The sequence below is a fragment of the Lithobates pipiens genome, unplaced genomic scaffold, assembly GCF_037356315.1.
Source record: "Lithobates pipiens isolate NorthernLeopardFrog02 unplaced genomic scaffold, aLitPip1_a1.2 Scaffold_8, whole genome shotgun sequence".
In the NCBI taxonomy this organism is placed as follows: Eukaryota; Metazoa; Chordata; class Amphibia; order Anura; family Ranidae; genus Lithobates; species Lithobates pipiens.
The window spans coordinates 641,745,733-641,762,083 of record NW_027507903.1 but is presented as its reverse complement, the minus strand read 5'-3'; positions in this window follow the sequence as shown (position 1 = coordinate 641,762,083).

The window sequence follows — 16,351 nt, the reverse complement described above, 5'->3', positions numbered from 1 at the left end:
ATAACATTTATTGAAATATAGTATTCAAAGACAAAAGTATAAGGTCAACTTATCAGATTCCTCACCCCCTCTGGTGGCCCATTCTAAAAAAAAATTATGGTGGGGGATGGGTAGATGTTTTGGTCAGGTAACCCTCTCACTTCCATTAGAGTCGAATGCTTTAATAATGTGTGTTACTTTGGCCAGCCCCTTTTTACTTACACAACCCGCCGGACAGGTAAGAAGTGTCATAATCAAAAAATATGGATCCACACTGTCAAAATTGAAGCACATTTTTACATTCTGAAATTTCCTATCAAGATAATAGGAGACAAAAACTTATAACAGTAAGATTTGAAAGTATTCAGGTATGCCCTTGCACTACATGCTTTGGTGAAATCATCCATAAATATGACCACAAAAGAGGTATAGTGTGTATGGGTTTGGCAAAGTCAGCAGACAGAGTATTGGTATTGGTTAACTTAGCATTTGGGGGGTTCCAGATAAGTTTGGGCCCCAAAAAATAGCCTCTTGCACTCTGCCTGAATTTGAGGACAACAATAACATTTGTACACATTTTAGGGGGTGTTTAGGGTAAGCACAAAAATGTAGCTGACGAAATACATTAAGTTACTAGGCTATGTGTGTATGGGCCCAGGATAGCATGCTGGGGAGGTTAGCGAAGGCAAACATGCATGAAGGTCAAAAAAGGAGCATTAAAAGCTTACAGACTGCATGAGGACAAAGAGGACATGTACAGCATATTACAATAATGGTAATTATGGAATGCAGAAATTAATACAATACATTAGCAAACATTAAATACATAGAATGTGATGGTAAAGACTAAAACTTACCCTAATATAGTCCTTCTGCAGGACTTGTATGAGGGCAGAAAAGGTCTCTGGAATAATGATTCCCAGAGCCTGGGGGGAGATCCCAGAGGTAAACTTGAGGTCCTGGAGTCTTCTCCCCATTGCCAAGTACAGCAAGGTGGCGACAAGCCTTTGTTCGGGAGTGATAGCTTGCTGCATGCATGTGTCCTGCTTGCTAATATTGGGGGTCAGCAATGCCAATAGACGGTGAAAGCAGGGGTCCATCATCTGGAAATAATTCCTGAAATCATCAGGATTATGCTCCTGGAGCTCCCTCAGCAAAAGGTCAAGAATTAGTCACAATTAAGCAACCAATTCTTGGTCCAAGAACTCCTCCTCCCCCCTGTTCCTGGACTGGACTTGGGTAAAAGCAATAACTACAAGCCCAACAATAGCACAATCTCTAATGGGTGAGAATGCCAAACGGCCATTCAGAAACTAACTGAAAAGAACGCATTGAAAATCAGAAAGGACCTGACAAGCACGCACTGAAAATCAGAAGCGAGCTAAATGAAGGCACTGAAAAACAGAAATGACCTGACGAGCATGCACTGCAAAAACAAGAACGAATTGACAAGCACAACCTGAAAAACAGAAACGAACTGACCAGCACGAGGCTGAAAAGCATGAATCAACACTCACCAAATTTCTACTAACACGAGATTATTAGAAGGAGCCCAAAGGGTGGCGCATGACTAGTGAACTTTCTTTTTATCAGCTCGTAGTATGTCTAGTACGTCACTATGTTCGTAATTGTTCCAGGCAGTCTGATACTCGTAGTAGTACTCCCGGAGAACATTCTGGGTCCCATAACAGACGGCGGTCCTGGCACTCAAAATATTTCCTCAGCAAAAGATGAACTCTTCCTTTCAGCGTTTCGACACAGACATGCGGTGCCACGTGCAGCAAGTAAATAGAGAAGACTCCTCCTACTGGCTCCTCTGGTCACGTAAATCGCTGGCTTTTCTTGACTCCACCCACAGCTCACGCACCAAGTAATAACCCAAAATTAACCCCTTGTGAAGCAAGTATGACGTCTAGTACGTCACTATGTTCGTAATTGTTGGCCAACATTTGTGTGGCCGTGTGTATGCAAGACAAGTTTGGCCCAGCACCCTTCGGACATAGTTCCACGGTTTTTGTTGGCGAACAATCAGATCGTGTGTACAAGGCATTAGTCGGTAGGGTTTTATCAGGTTGAGATTAGGACTCTGTACAGGCCAATCAAGTTCCTCCATGCCAAACTCGCCCATCCATGTATTTATAGACCTGTGCACTGGTCCAAATCATTTGGTGGAAGGGGGATTATGGTGTGGAGTTGTTTTTCAGTTGATGGGCCTGGCCCCTTGGTTTCAGTGAAGGGAACTCTTATGCATCAGCATACCAATACATTTTGGACAATCTCGTGCTCCCAACTTTGTGGGAACAGTTTGGGGATGGCCCCTTCCTGTTCCAACATGACTGCGCACCAGTGCACAAAGCAAGGTCCATAAAGACATGGATGAGCGAGTTTGGAGTGGAGGAACTTGACTGTTGATGTACATGTAGCGCCGGTACTCCAGAAGAGTATGAGCTATGTCTGTAAATTTAGTTTTTTTCCCAAGACTATAGTTGAGTCTTGGGGTTAATTGTTCTAAATTGTGGTTTTGGCATCAGTTTGGCTGGGCTGTACTAATGTTCTGCCTGGTCATAGGTGTAGGTAGCACCTTTGACAGGCATTGGAACACAGTCTGGTTGGACGCAGTGGGTACCAATCTCTCGGAGCCAATCAGTGGGTGTGTTGTCTCGCTGTGTATTCCCGGGAGAGGGTACTTAAGGTGCTGAAGTCACGTGGTTCTGGGTTCCGGTCCAGAAGTATGTTCTGACTCCATGGTCCTGATCCTCCTGACCAGCCCCGGGGGCCCTCATGGCCTGGGGTGCGGATCCATCCTTTTACGAGTCTCGGAACTGGCTAGTCCGAGGCACAGTAACTGTAAGGAGGATTCTAAAGTGGTCCGGTGCCAACTTGGGTTTTGCAGAGGCTCAGCAACACATCATGCAACCAGTGGAGGACTCTTCGGAAGAGGGCCACGCATGAGGCTGGCTGCTCGGTAAGAGCCTGGATGCTGAGCTGTATGGACACTAATTGAATCCACATTTCTTATGGTATCGCCGGACCGGCTGCAAGATACTGATACCATAAGAAGGTTCCTATTTTCATCCTTCGGTTACAACTAAGTTCCTGTGAGAGACTTTCTGTTTTCATCTAAAAGTTTGCAACCAAGTCTGTGACAGAGACTTTGCTGTTTTGAGTTTGAGTCATTTGTCGGCTGCTAAGTCCATAAACCAGGATTTATCCGACAGTGGAAATCCTTTTGTGAGTGGCTATTGCCTGGATTACCTAGAGAGAGAGACATTAATTAAGTGTCACCAGTTTCAAAGTGCCTGAGCTTCCATACCTATACCCTCTATTCCCAACTGAGAGACTGTGTTTCTGTTCAACGTTTTAAGCAAATAAAAATTCCTAAAGGAATTCCAGTGTTGGTCTCTGCAGTTATTGGGCTATTAACCTCGGGAACCCCTAGACAAGAACAACGAGTTACAAGGCGGAGGAGGTAAATGGTAAGCCCAAGAAAACCAGACGCTCCTTCGGGGGTCAGTGCTACATACATGTCTGGGCTTGACCTTTATTTTCATATCTTAGAAGTAGGCATGCTCAGTCTCACAAACTAAATAAAAAAATCTGATTACGTAAATTTCAGGAAACTGAAACATAATTTCTTTGTAAAATGAAACTGTTATCTCCTGTAATTTATTTGCACTTCAGGAAATCGAAACTACTCACAACTTGCATAAAACAATTCTACTTTTAAGCAGTGAGGCATAAATGTTTATAAAACATGCATTCTAATTTCTCTAGCAGACGAACATGTAAACACTGTTAAAGTCTATGGGAAACGGACATGAAAAATCAAAAGTGGTAATTTTAAAGGCTTATATGCAAGTTATTGTCATAAAAAAGTGTTTGTGGACCCAGGTCCTGCCCCAGGGGGACATGTATGTCAGGAGCAGTGATTTTCTTTCAAAAAGTTTTTATTATCATTTCACAGACAGATTACACAGTACATTGTTAAAAGGGTTTAGGTATAACAAAGTATGCAAAACAATGAAACAAACAACTTGCGACATCATACTCAATAACGCGGTACAGACAAGCAAATGTGTATGTCGCTTAAGGCTGTACGGAGAGTATTTGCTGAAACTTATAGTCAACAGAAATGAGACACTCCGGTTGTATCAGAGTCAGCTGGTTCAGTTACACTCTTCCTTTAAATTAGTTGTAAACAAAGAAATGATGATACTGCATGTACAGAAAATTTCCACGTGGAGAGAGGGGAAAAGAAGGAAAGCACAACTAGAAGAAAACAGAAATAAGGGCAGGAGAATAGAATGAAGGGAAAGGAGAGGTGAAGAATAGGAGGAAAGAAAAGGAGGAGGGTCGGTCAACCGGTCCGCGCAGCCCCAGGCCTTCACAAGCTGAAGACCATCCCAATTCTGCAGGTAATTTAGGGTTCAAATAAATAGGGGTCGAAATCCGGGGGTAGGAAGTATTGTATCCAGGGTTGCCAAATTTTGTAGAATTGGGGCATACGATCGAGGCGTTTCGCCTCTGATTTGGAGTGAATCATGGCCCTTGTAACCCTATTCTTCATTTCTGCCACCGGGAGTGTGGGGGTTTTCCAGGCCTTGGCAATAGTTTGTTTAGCTGCTGTGGTAAGTTGCAGAAACAAAGCCAATTGACTACGAGTGTAGTTATGGGGAGTCAAGTTGAGAAGAGCCAACGAAGGGTCTGGTGAAATAGAATGCCCTGCAAGGGTCGATGCAATCTGGAAGGCAGTTATCCAAAAACGCTGTGCTACTGGACAAGACCACCATATGTGGAAATGTGTGCCCGCTGTGTTACAGCCCCTGAAGCATGTAGCGGGATATCCCGGAACAAATTTGGCTATCCTGGCTGGGACCAAGTACCAGCGCATGAGGACTTTATAATTAGCCTCAGAGGCTATAACATTCTGCGTTGCTCTATTTGTGTTGGTCCAGATTGTGTTCCATGCATCTACTTCGAGGTCTAAATCAAGGTCTATAGTCCAGCCACTTGTATAGGATGGGAGAGATGTAGGGGGGGAGGTGAAATGAGTGTACAATTGGGAGATAATGCCCGGAGCGTGTGGGTCTGTTTCGCATATTTGCTCGTAAAATGAATTACTATCTTGTGGATTAGTAGGTTTAGGCATTGAGTTGAGGAAATGGGCGATCTGTAGGTAACGAAAACATTCGCCATTGGGTATGTGTGATTGGGCCTGGAGTGTAGGGAAAGACCTAACTTTGCCATTGTGCATAAGGGTGCCGATTCGGTCAAGCCCTGCCCTAGACCAAGCCGTAAACAATCCAGGCTCAGAAAAGGCAGGGATAAATGATGGGTGGCCGATAATAGAGAGTAATGGTAGATGACGGGATTTAAGCCGGAAAGATTTATGAGTCTCGTCCCAGATTCTGAGGGAATGGGCTGTGACCGGATTGCTAAGCCTGTTTCTCTGCGTAGGGGAGAGCCGCAGGAGATTAGATATGCTTATCGGGGAGACGTCTATAGCCTCGAGGCTGACCCATAGCGGTATCTCCGTTTTAGCATGGTATAGAGTGAGTTGTGCAATCTGAGCTGCACAGTAATAGTATCTAAAATTTGGTACTCCAAGTCCACCAAATGACTTGTGGCGGTACATAGTGGCTTTAGTGATTCTAGGCCTAATTGTTCCCCAAATGTATTTGAATACTTTACCTTGTACCAGGCGATGAAAATATAGTGGGACTCGAATCGGGAGGACTCGGTATAGATATAATAATTTAGGTAACAGTGTCATCTTGACTGCCACTATGCGACCCAACCCAGCGGCTGCCAAGAGGAAAGGAGACTAGTCAGCTTCCTAAGTAACGGGAGATAGTTATATTGGAACAAATGCAACGGGTCTTTCGTAATGTGGACACCAAGATATGGGATAGAGGATGAGGACCATAGGAAAGGGAAATTGCTGCGAAGAAGATTAAGCTCATCACTCGGCAGAGATACGTCTAAGGCTCTAGATTTAGCCTGGTTGCAGCCAAGGGTTCGATAGCTAATGCGAACAACAAGGGGGAGAGGGGACATCCTTGTCTCGTTCCTCGCTGTATAGGGAAGCCCTCTGACTTAAAGCCGGCGTAGCGTACATAAGCACAAGGTTGGGTGTATAGGGCTCCTATCCATTTGAGAAAGTGAGGACCAAATCCCCAATATTGAAGTATATATTGTAGATAGGGCCAAGACACTGTATCAAATGCCTTGCGTATATCCAGTGAGAGCAAATGCATAGGAATCTTACGAGTTTTAGCAATATGCTGCAGCAAAATGACCCTCCGGACATTATCACTGGCTTGTCTCTTAGGAATGAACCCAACCTGATCCTTATGTATCAGTTTCCCTATTACTGGATTAAGTCGTAGAGCTAGGACCTTGGCCAGAATTTTGACGTCAACATTAAGTAATGATATCGGTCTAAAGTTGGACCATAAAGTTGAATCAGTGTTCGGTTTAGGAATCATCGAAATGATAGCCGTTAACGCATCTCTGCCGAAGGAGTGTTGCTGGAGAAGAGAATTAAAAGATTTAGTTAGAAGGGGGAGAGGGTGTGGGCAAATTTTTTGTAGTAGGATGCCGGTAAACCGTCTGGGCCGGGCCTTTTATTAGGTTTGAGGGACTTAATAGCTGCAAGGATTTCTACATTGGATATAGGAGCTTCTATTGTTGAACGGTCAGTGTTTGAAAGGTTAGGGAGAGATAGCGGGTGGAGAAGGGAATTCGCCTGGGCGCTAGAGAAGGGTACACCAGGTTCATATAGCTTAGACAGTCGAGTACTAAACTCTGTTAAGATTTTCACAGGGTTAGTGGTCATGCCACCTTGTGCCAGCCGAAGCTTAATAGGTTTAAAGGACCTATCAGGTTGCCGTAGGCGCAGTGCCAAAAAGGTGCTAGGCTTGTTCGCCTTTGTATAAAGTGTATGCGCCGATTTGTGAATAGACTTATCTGCCTCTTCAGCAAGCACAAGATCCAGGGCTAACTTGGCCTTATCTAGAGCAAGTCTATTAGTCTCAGTGGGGTCAGACTGAAAGAGAAGAAAGGAACGCTGGTGGTCCTCCTCTAGCTGTTGTAGATGGGCCTGTCTGAATCTCTTAAGGTGAGAGGATACCGAAATGCATGTACCTCAGATAACTGGTTTATGGGCTTCCCAGAGAAGGGTAGGAGATGAAGGGTAGGAGATATTCCCGGGGTGTCATTAAAAGAAATATAATCGTTTAAGGCCGTCTGAATGTCTAGACAATAAGATGGGTTAGAAAGCTGAATTTCATTCAGAGACCATGTTCTATCTGTGTTCTGTGGGATTATTGACGAAAATGTCGTAATCACCGCGCTATGGTCAGACCAGGATATCGGGTGTATGCGGGAGTGCAACAGAGTGGGCGCGGCAGTTAGCGGGATGAAGATGTGGTCAATCCTCGAGAAGGATTTATGCGGGTTTGAGTAAAAAGTATAGTTCTTCTTAAGGGGGTTGCATTCGCGCCATGTATCGAGGAGTGTCGCGCGAGCAAGTTGCTTGCTTAGCCTTTTAGAGAGAGAAAAATTTTCTGATGTGTATGGGGACTTATCTAGGTGTGGATGCAGGACTAAGTTGGAATCGCCGCATACGTACAGCGCTCCTCTAGCATGTGTCTGAATTATCTGTAGTAGATGTGAGAAAAAAGGGTTAGGGTTAGTATTGGGGGCGTAGTACGACACAAAGGTAACTTCCGTGTCCTGTATATGCCCTGAAACTAATAGGTAGCGGCCTTCTGGATCTCTTACTTCCGATGAGAAAGAGAATAGAAGGGAATGGTGAAATGCTAAAAGGACTCCTCTATGCTTCGTGGAGGAGGAGGCTGTGTAAACTTGGGGAAATTTGGCATTGAAAAATTTAGGTGTGGTATGGGCCGCAAAATGCGTTTCTTGTAGAGCGACTACTTGGGCTTTCAAGGAGATAAAGGTTCCAAAGGCCTTGACTCGTTTGTTGGGGGAATTGAGTCCCTTCACATTAAGTGATAAAATGCTCAGGGGGGCCATGAAGTTTGGTAGGAAGAGGCAAACTTTTGCCTACCCAGGGCCGCACGGACCGATCGACCATAAGAGTGAAAAGGGAACGATAGAAAAAGACATGAAAGAAGAAGGGATAGAGTAGAGAACAGAGAATAGAAAAGGTGAAAGGAGAAAAAGAGCGTTGCATGGGGTGGTATGAACCGAACCCAGCAACTAGGGGGAACGACAATCAACCTGCCGACTCACCAGTCAACAGGGGGTCGCACCATCAGGAGGGGGAGCAGTGACAATTCACCGCTGCGAACCGGTAAAGTAAACACAAACATTTGCAAGTATAGAACATTGTCGATAACAGAATACGATTCAAACATAAGGTGAGCTGAAAAAATCCAGGGGTATGGACTGTGAAACATAGAGATTATCAAGTAATATCATGTCTTTTAACCTTGTTATTGCTCTGCTGAGAATTGAGGAGCTGTAACAGCTCAAATAACAGGGCGGGAAGGAGGGGACGGGGAACAGGGAGAGAAAGATGGGGGGGGGGAAGAACAGGGGGAGGAGGGGAACAAGGTAAGGTAAAGGGGGGAACCCAGGAGGATATGTGTAAGCACAGATAATAGAAGCATCGTGCGACACTTCCAGGCTAAGAGTAGTTAAAAATAAACAAATAAACAAATAACTCGCGAGGAGATGATCAGGCCTACGAGTCAGTGACTCGTCAATCCTGGCCAGATCATCGGCCCGCGAGAAAATATCTAGGATGGTCAGAAGGTATATCCATTTCCGGTCTTTACAGGTTTAGCGAGTATTGAGGCGAAACAGTATAAAAGGAAACAATGTGGGCATCGAAACAGGAGAGCCCGGTATAGTATGTCTAAGTTAACATCATTAACAAATGAGCCCTGGGAGGGAGAGAAAAAAAAAAATTAGGGGGGGGGGGGAAGGGGGGGGGGGCAAATGGCTTGAGGGGTAAAAATGTGGTTAAAGTACTTTGGAGAAAGTGGTAGCGTCTTGGTAAATTTAGTCTCGGTTTCCAGCCGGGATCAGTAAAGGCGTGTAGGCCTGCGTTCAAATAGCGTGGGTCTCGTGGTGAGTTCAGGCTACGGCATCAAAAAATTTGGAGAGACAAAAAAGAAACTAATAACTAAACAAAAGGGGATCAGCGAGGTATGAATACCTTTGGGCTAGGGTAGCTCAATCTAGATGAGGGTTTGGGGGTGCCTCGCCGAGACACAGATAAGCCAGAGAGATCCTGCCGATTCCTCCTCGGGGTAGCCATGTTAGGATAGGGTGCTGCTCGTGCCGGGGTTCGAGGCACCAGATCTCCCTGTGGAGGGGGTGGGGCTGACGGAGCCAGTTGGAGGCTCTCTAAGAGGGCTTGAAGAGTTGCTGGCGTAGAACAGGTGTGTTGCTGTCCCTGGTATGAGAAGTAAAGAGCAAATGGGAACCGCCATGCATATTTAATTTGATACTGTTGGAGGATTAGCAGCTGTGGCTTCATAGCACGTCTCTTCGCAATTGTCAGTGGGGCTAGATCCGTGAATAGCTGGTAGGAATGGCCCTGGAATTGAAGGTTGTTCTTTTCACGAGCTATAGACATAAGCTGCTCCTTCGTTCGGAAGAAATGTAGTTTAACAATGATATCTCGAGGTGGTCCGTCCGCTTAGCGTCTAGTGAGTGCTCTATGAATACGATCGAATTCTAATCGTTCCATCGGAATAGAAGGGGATAGCTCTTGAAACAAAGCCGTCGTAAAGGACTGGAGATCATCGACTGATTCAGGAATACCTCTCAAACGAAGGTTCGACCGACGCGAACGGTTCTCTGTATCTTCCAGTCGGGTCAGCAGAGCAGCGTTTTCCTCTCGGAGAGCCTCCTGTTCTTGTGCCAGTTCACGTAAATTGAGCTCGGTGTCATCGGCCCTGGTTTCCAAGTCCGCCGTACGTTGGCCCAGCTCACGAATTTCTCGGGAAAGTCTATCGGTTATCTGATCTGAAGTTGTTTTCAACGCTTTCTTGAGCATTAAGTCCATATGTGCCAGAAAGTCAGCCTGAGACATGCCAGGAACCGGTAGCGTCAGGGAGGCCAGTGATTCAGGCCTTTCATCTTCCTCCTCGCTACTGCTATCATGGTCTCGGGGAAGGCTTTGTTGTTGCGCTGCAGCAAGGGCCTTCGCCGCCATTTTAGTGGAGGCACGCGCCAAGGCCGCTTTAATGGGTTTCTGTTTCTGTTTCCCTCGCTGGCCCGTAAGAACCATCTCGGGTGAGGGGCAGTGGGATGCCCGAGGATCAGGGCAGGTGCGGGAATCGTTTGCGGCGAAATATAGCGATATATGCCCCGGTTCAGCAGCGGTGAGTGCGGAGCTCTAACGACTTGCGTCCGCCATGCTGAGCTCCGCGCATGCGCCCCCCCAGGAGCAGTGATTTTAATAATGCTCAAAGTGAAAAATTAAAAATGAAGTATTCCTTTAACCACTTCCGGACCACCGCATGCCGATATACGTCCTAACTTTGAAGAGGTGCCCTTCTGCCGCTTACCGGAGGCGAACAGAAGATGGCCCTCACCTGTCTTCATACCATTGCAGGGTGGAAGCAACATCAAAATGCCACTTCCACCCATAGCTCTTAAAGAGACATTTTTTTTTTTTCAAATGACAATTTTTTTTTAATTGCCATTTAGTGTAAATATGATATCTGAGGTCTTTTTGACCTCAGATCTCATATTTAAGAGGTCCTGTCGTGCTTTTTTCTATTACAAGGGATGTTTACATTCCTTGTAATAGGAATAAAATTAACACGATTTTTTTTTTTAAGAAAAGTGTTAAAATAAGAGCCCATTCACACAGGGGCAACTCCTGATCCGACTTCAGGTCGCCCCTAGTCGCCTCAGGTCGCCTCAGGTCGGACAACATTTAAAAAGCAATGTAAGTGAATGAGAGCCGTCTTAATGCACACTACTGAAGTCGCTCCGACTTCAGAAAAGGTTCCTGTACTACTTCTATCCGACTTGTAGGCGACCGGTACCCATTGATTTCAATGGAGATCGCCTCCAAGTTGGATCTCCGTTTATACGGAGGCGACTTTGACAGAATTATCAGCTCTCAAGAAGGAACTCCACGGCAAATTTCTGAAAAAAATTTGGCGTGGGTTCCCCCTCCGAGAGCATACCAGGCCCTTAGGTCTGGTATGGATTCCAAGGGGAACCCCCTACGCCGAAAAAACGGCGTGGGGGTCCCCCCCAGATCCACACCAGACCCTTATCCGAGCACGCTACCCGGCCGGCCAGGAAAGGGGGTGGGGACGAGCGGGCGCCCCCCCCCCTCCTGAGCCGTACCAGGCCGCGTGCCCTCAACATGGGGGGGTGCCTTGGGGGAGGGGGGGCGTGCGGCCCCCCCACCCCAAAGCACCTTGTCCCCATGTCGATGAGGACAAGGGCCTCTTCCCGACAACCCTGGCCGTTGGTTGTCGGGGTCTGCGGGCGGGGGGCTTATCGGAATCCGGGAGCCCCCTTTAATAAGGGGGCCCCCGGATACCGGCCCCCCACCCTATGTGAATGAGTATGGGATACAATGTACCCCTACCCATTCACCTGTGGAAAAAAAAGTACAAAAAAAAAACACAACACAGGGAAAAAATATTTTATTGCACAGCTCCGGGGGTCTTCCGTCTTCGGGGGTCTTCTCGCCGGACTCCTCCGCTATCTTCTTGTAGCTCTTTTACTAGCGGAGGAGTCCGGCTTTCTTCCTCCCCGCCGCCGGCCTCGGGGGTCTTGTCCCCCTCTTCGGTTCTTCTGCCGGGCCACCGCGCCTTCTTATAGCTCTTTTACAGGCGGTGGCCCGGTCTTCTGTCGTCGCCGCCGCCGCAATGGGGCGGTGTCACATGGGTTGATGTCACATGGGTTGGTCACATGGGTTGATGTCACATGGTAAGGGGGCGGGGTCACCATGTGACATCAACCCATGTGACCAACCCATGTGACATCAACCCATGTGACACCGCCCCATTGTCCCTATATAAGTGGCAGCGCAGGGCGGCTCTGGCATTCCGGCCGGAGAGAGCGTCGTGTCAACATCTCCTGGAGAAGAAGAAGAAGAACGGAAGGCGGCGGCGGCGACGACAGAAGACCGGGCCACCGCCTGTAAAAGAGCTATAAGAAGGCGCGGTGGCCCAGCAGAAGAACCGAAGAGGGGGACAAGACCCCCGAAGTCGGGAGAAGAGGCCGGCGGCGGGGAGGAAGAAAGCCGGACTCCTCCGCTAGTAAAAGAGCTACAAGAAGATAGCGGAGGAGTCCGGCGAGAAGACCCCCGAAGACGGAAGACCCCCGGAGCTGTGCAATAAAATATTTTTTCCCTGTGTTGTGTTTTTTTTTGTACTTTTTTCCACAGGTGAATGGGTAGGGGTACATTGTACCCCATACTCATTCACACAGGGTGGGGGGCCGGTATCCGGGGGCCCCCTTATTAAAGGGGGCTCCCGGATTCCGATAAGCCCCCCGCCCGCAGACCCCGACAACCAACGGCCAGGGTTGTTGGGAAGAGGCCCTTGTCCTCATCGACATGGGGACAAGGTGCTTTGGGGTGGGGGGGCCGCACGCCCCCCCTCCCCCAAGGCACCCCCCCATGTTGAGGGCACGCGGCCTGGTACGGCTCAGGAGGGGGGGGGCCGCCCGCTCGTCCCCACCCCCTTTCCTGGCCGGCCGGGTAGCGTGCTCGGATAAGGGTCTGGTGTGGATCTGGGGGGGACCCCCACGCCGTTTTTTCGGCGTAGGGGGTTCCCCTTGGAATCCATACCAGACCTAAGGGCCTGGTATGCTCTCGGAGGGGGAACCCACGCCAAATTTTTTTCAGAAATTTGCCGTGGAGTTCCCCCTTGAGCTCATTCTCTGCTTGGCCTCGGCAAAAGTCGCCTGGCCTGGGGCGACTTGTAAGTCGTCCCAAGTCGGGCTTGAAGTCATCACAAGTCGTTTTGAAGTCGTCCCAAGTCGCGCTGTGATCTTAACTCAAGTCGTGTCCAAGTTGCCTGACTCAAGTCGCCTACAAGTCGTGTTGCCCCTGTGTGAATGGGCTCTAAGAAATAAAAGGTAAAATATATAAGAAAGAATAAATTTAAAGACGCCACCGCCCCACTGAGCTTGTGTGCAGAAGCGAATGCATACGTGAGTAGCGCCCGCATATGAAAACGACCCATGTGAGCTATTGCTGCGATCAGTAGAGCAAGGGCAATAATTCTAGCCCTAGATCTCCTCTGTAACTCAAAACATGCAACCTGTAGAATTTTATAAACGTTGCCTATGGAGATTTTTAAGGGTAAAAGTTTGTCACCATTCCACGAGCAGGCGCAATTTTGAAGTGTGACATGTTGGGTATCAATTTACTCGGCATAACATTATCTTTCACAATGTAAAAACAATTGGACTAACTTTAATCCTGTCTTATTTTTTAATTAAAAAAAGTGTATTTTTTCCAAAAAAAGTGCACTTGTAAGACCGCTGCACAAATACAGTGTGACAGAAAGTATTGCAATGACTGCCATTTTATTCTCTAGGGTGTTAGAAAGAAAAAGTATCATGTTTGGGGGTTCTAAGTAATTTTCTAGCAAAAAACTATTTTAACTTACTTTAACAGCAAATCTCAGAAAGAGGCTTGGTCTTTATGTGGTTAAATATCATGCCTGAGGGTTGTCTATAGTATGCCTGTGAAGTGGCGCAGTTTTCCCGTGTTTAGAACAATACCACAGCAAAATGAAATTTCTAAAGGGGAAAAAAAGCCATTTAAAACTGGTCGTGGCTAAAAGTGGACATCTCCCTGGTAAGATAGGACTTCCAGAAGCTCAGGGACAGAGTCACTGACACAGAGACCCATCTGAGCAATGTAGAGGACTCCCTCCCCCCCGATTACAAAACACCTCCGACAGCATGTAACTACAAGTCAATCAACTATTACATACGCAGGACGAAATGGAGAACAAGCTGCGCTGGTGTAACTTATGCTTTATCGGGCTGCCAAAGGAGGTAGAGGGAGCGGTCCCCCGCCCATTTTTCTGGAGCAGTTGCTGTGCGACACATACGGTAAGGAGGCATTTTCCCATACATTTGTTGTAGACAGAGCCCACAGTATGTCTGGGAGACCACCACCAGTTGGGGCACCGCCCCGCATGTTTATAGCAAAATTCCTCAACTACAGAGACAGAGACACCATCCTTTGTCTAAGCAGAGAGAAGGGGAATATCCCATTTGGCAATAAAATGATCGCCATCTTCCCAGATTTTTCTGCTAACGTGCAGCGCAGACGCAAACATTTTACAAAAGCCAAGAGTCAACACCGCATCAAGCACATTAAATATGCAATGTTCTTTCCGACACGCCTGAGAGTGGAAAGAGGCGACAGAGTATACGTTTTTGAGTATCCAGACGCAGCCATCTCCTGGCTTGAACAGCAGGACGCTTACAGCTAAGTATCCCTATAACCTTCCCTTCATGATCTATTACTCACTAACTGCCTCTTCTTTACTTCTAAGGCTCCTAAGCATTGGGGCGTACACCCTCTTTACAGACATCCCAACCTGCAAAAACGGATTGCGGGGTGGGTGGGTGTGGCTTAAACCATGCTACATATTGGGCGTGGCTTAAAAGGGTGTGGTTTAATAGAGTCTGAGATGTTAAATAGAGAATATAAAGTGCGGAGTACATGGCAGTGGGTAGTATGTGCATGTGAGGAGTGTGGAGTATACAGCGGTGAGTAGTATGTGCAGGATGGTATCAGTAGGTCAGTGGACGGTGTCCGTAGTTCTTTATTTTATTATTTTTTTACAATTGTATTTTTTAAAATATTTTACAATTTACTTTTTTTTATTTTTTGTTTTTCACAAGGATTGGGGTTGGGGGGGAGTTGTGTCAGTAGTTTTTTTTTTTTATTATTTTCTTTTTTTTTTTTACAATTTTGTTTTATTATGTTAAATTGTATACTCACCTTTCTGTAATTTTCCTTTCCTGGCGCATCTTCATCGCAGCACACACTGGGTTGTGACTTCGCCCCCCACAACCTGACAGGATTGGTTAACTATTTGAAGGAGAAGCACCCCACTTCATTCTCTGTAGCTACCAGATAAAAAATAAAAAGGGTGGGATGCTGTGTGCTGCCATGAAGATGCGTCAGGAAAGGAAAATTACGGAAAATACAATTTTCCATTTTTATGACGCATCATGGCAGCACACACTGGGAAATAACTCATCAGTCGGGTGCAAGTGGAAAGGTTGTATTTTATCATAAAGCTGTAGAATTGGCCCGGATTATGGTTCTTCCGAAATCTACTGTAGATAACTGGGCCAAATCCACCCTATAGTGGGACATGAATGTATGCCTGGAAAACCAGGTCGCTGCCCTGCAGATTGTTGCCACCGAAATCCTACAATATTCTGCTCATGAGGCTGCCACTGCCCTTGTTGAGTGAGCTCTAATGCCCCCAGGTACCGGAAGATTTTTAATGTTGTAGGTTTTCTTGATGGTTTTGACCAGCCATGATGTGATCATGCGAGATAACGCCATGTGACCTTTCCTGTTTCCATGAGGAATCGCTAATAGATTATCCGTAGTTCTGAAGGAAGCTGTAGCTGTCAGGAAGTAGATAATAGTGGACTTTATATCCAAGGCGTGTGGTTGTCCCTGTTCGTTAAAAAAGGACGGAAGATTGATTTCCTGATTGTAATGAAAGGATGACACCACTTTTGGAGTGAGATGGTCTGAAAGTTTCAGTACAGATGGTGATGAGAAATTTTAATTTTAGAGTCCGACAGTGAGATAGAGTCAGCTGGATGAAGCCTCACACTGGAAATGTTGGTCTTCTTGGAGGCCTGATTTTTATACATGCCTTCATAAATTGGACCAGAAGGGGATGAGAGGCCCATCTGTAACACGTTTTTGCAGACAGAGCTGAGATTTGCACCTTAAGGGTACGTAAGCTTAGTCCTCTGGTTATGCCTGCTTGCAGAAAATCTAGTACCTGTGGTGCCTCTGGAGATAGTGGATCCCAGCTGTTCTGCTGAGCCATTGATTCAAATCTTTCCCATATTCTATCGTGGTGACATTAGTCGTGCATTTTCTAGTTTGGAGTAAAGTTGAAACAACCTCTTGGGAACAGCCTTGCTCGAAGAACCTATTCCTCTCAAGCTCCATGCCATTATGTGCAGTCTCTCTGGAGCCGGATGAAAGAACTATCCATGGTAAAGTAGATCCCGAGACATCAGGAGTGGTAGGGGAATCCTCTAGGCTAAGCTGGAGTGAACCAAGGCCTCCTGGGCCAAAAGGGGATCACTGCAATGCCTGAGGCAGAAGACCTCCTGAGTCTGGAGAGGAATCTTGCAA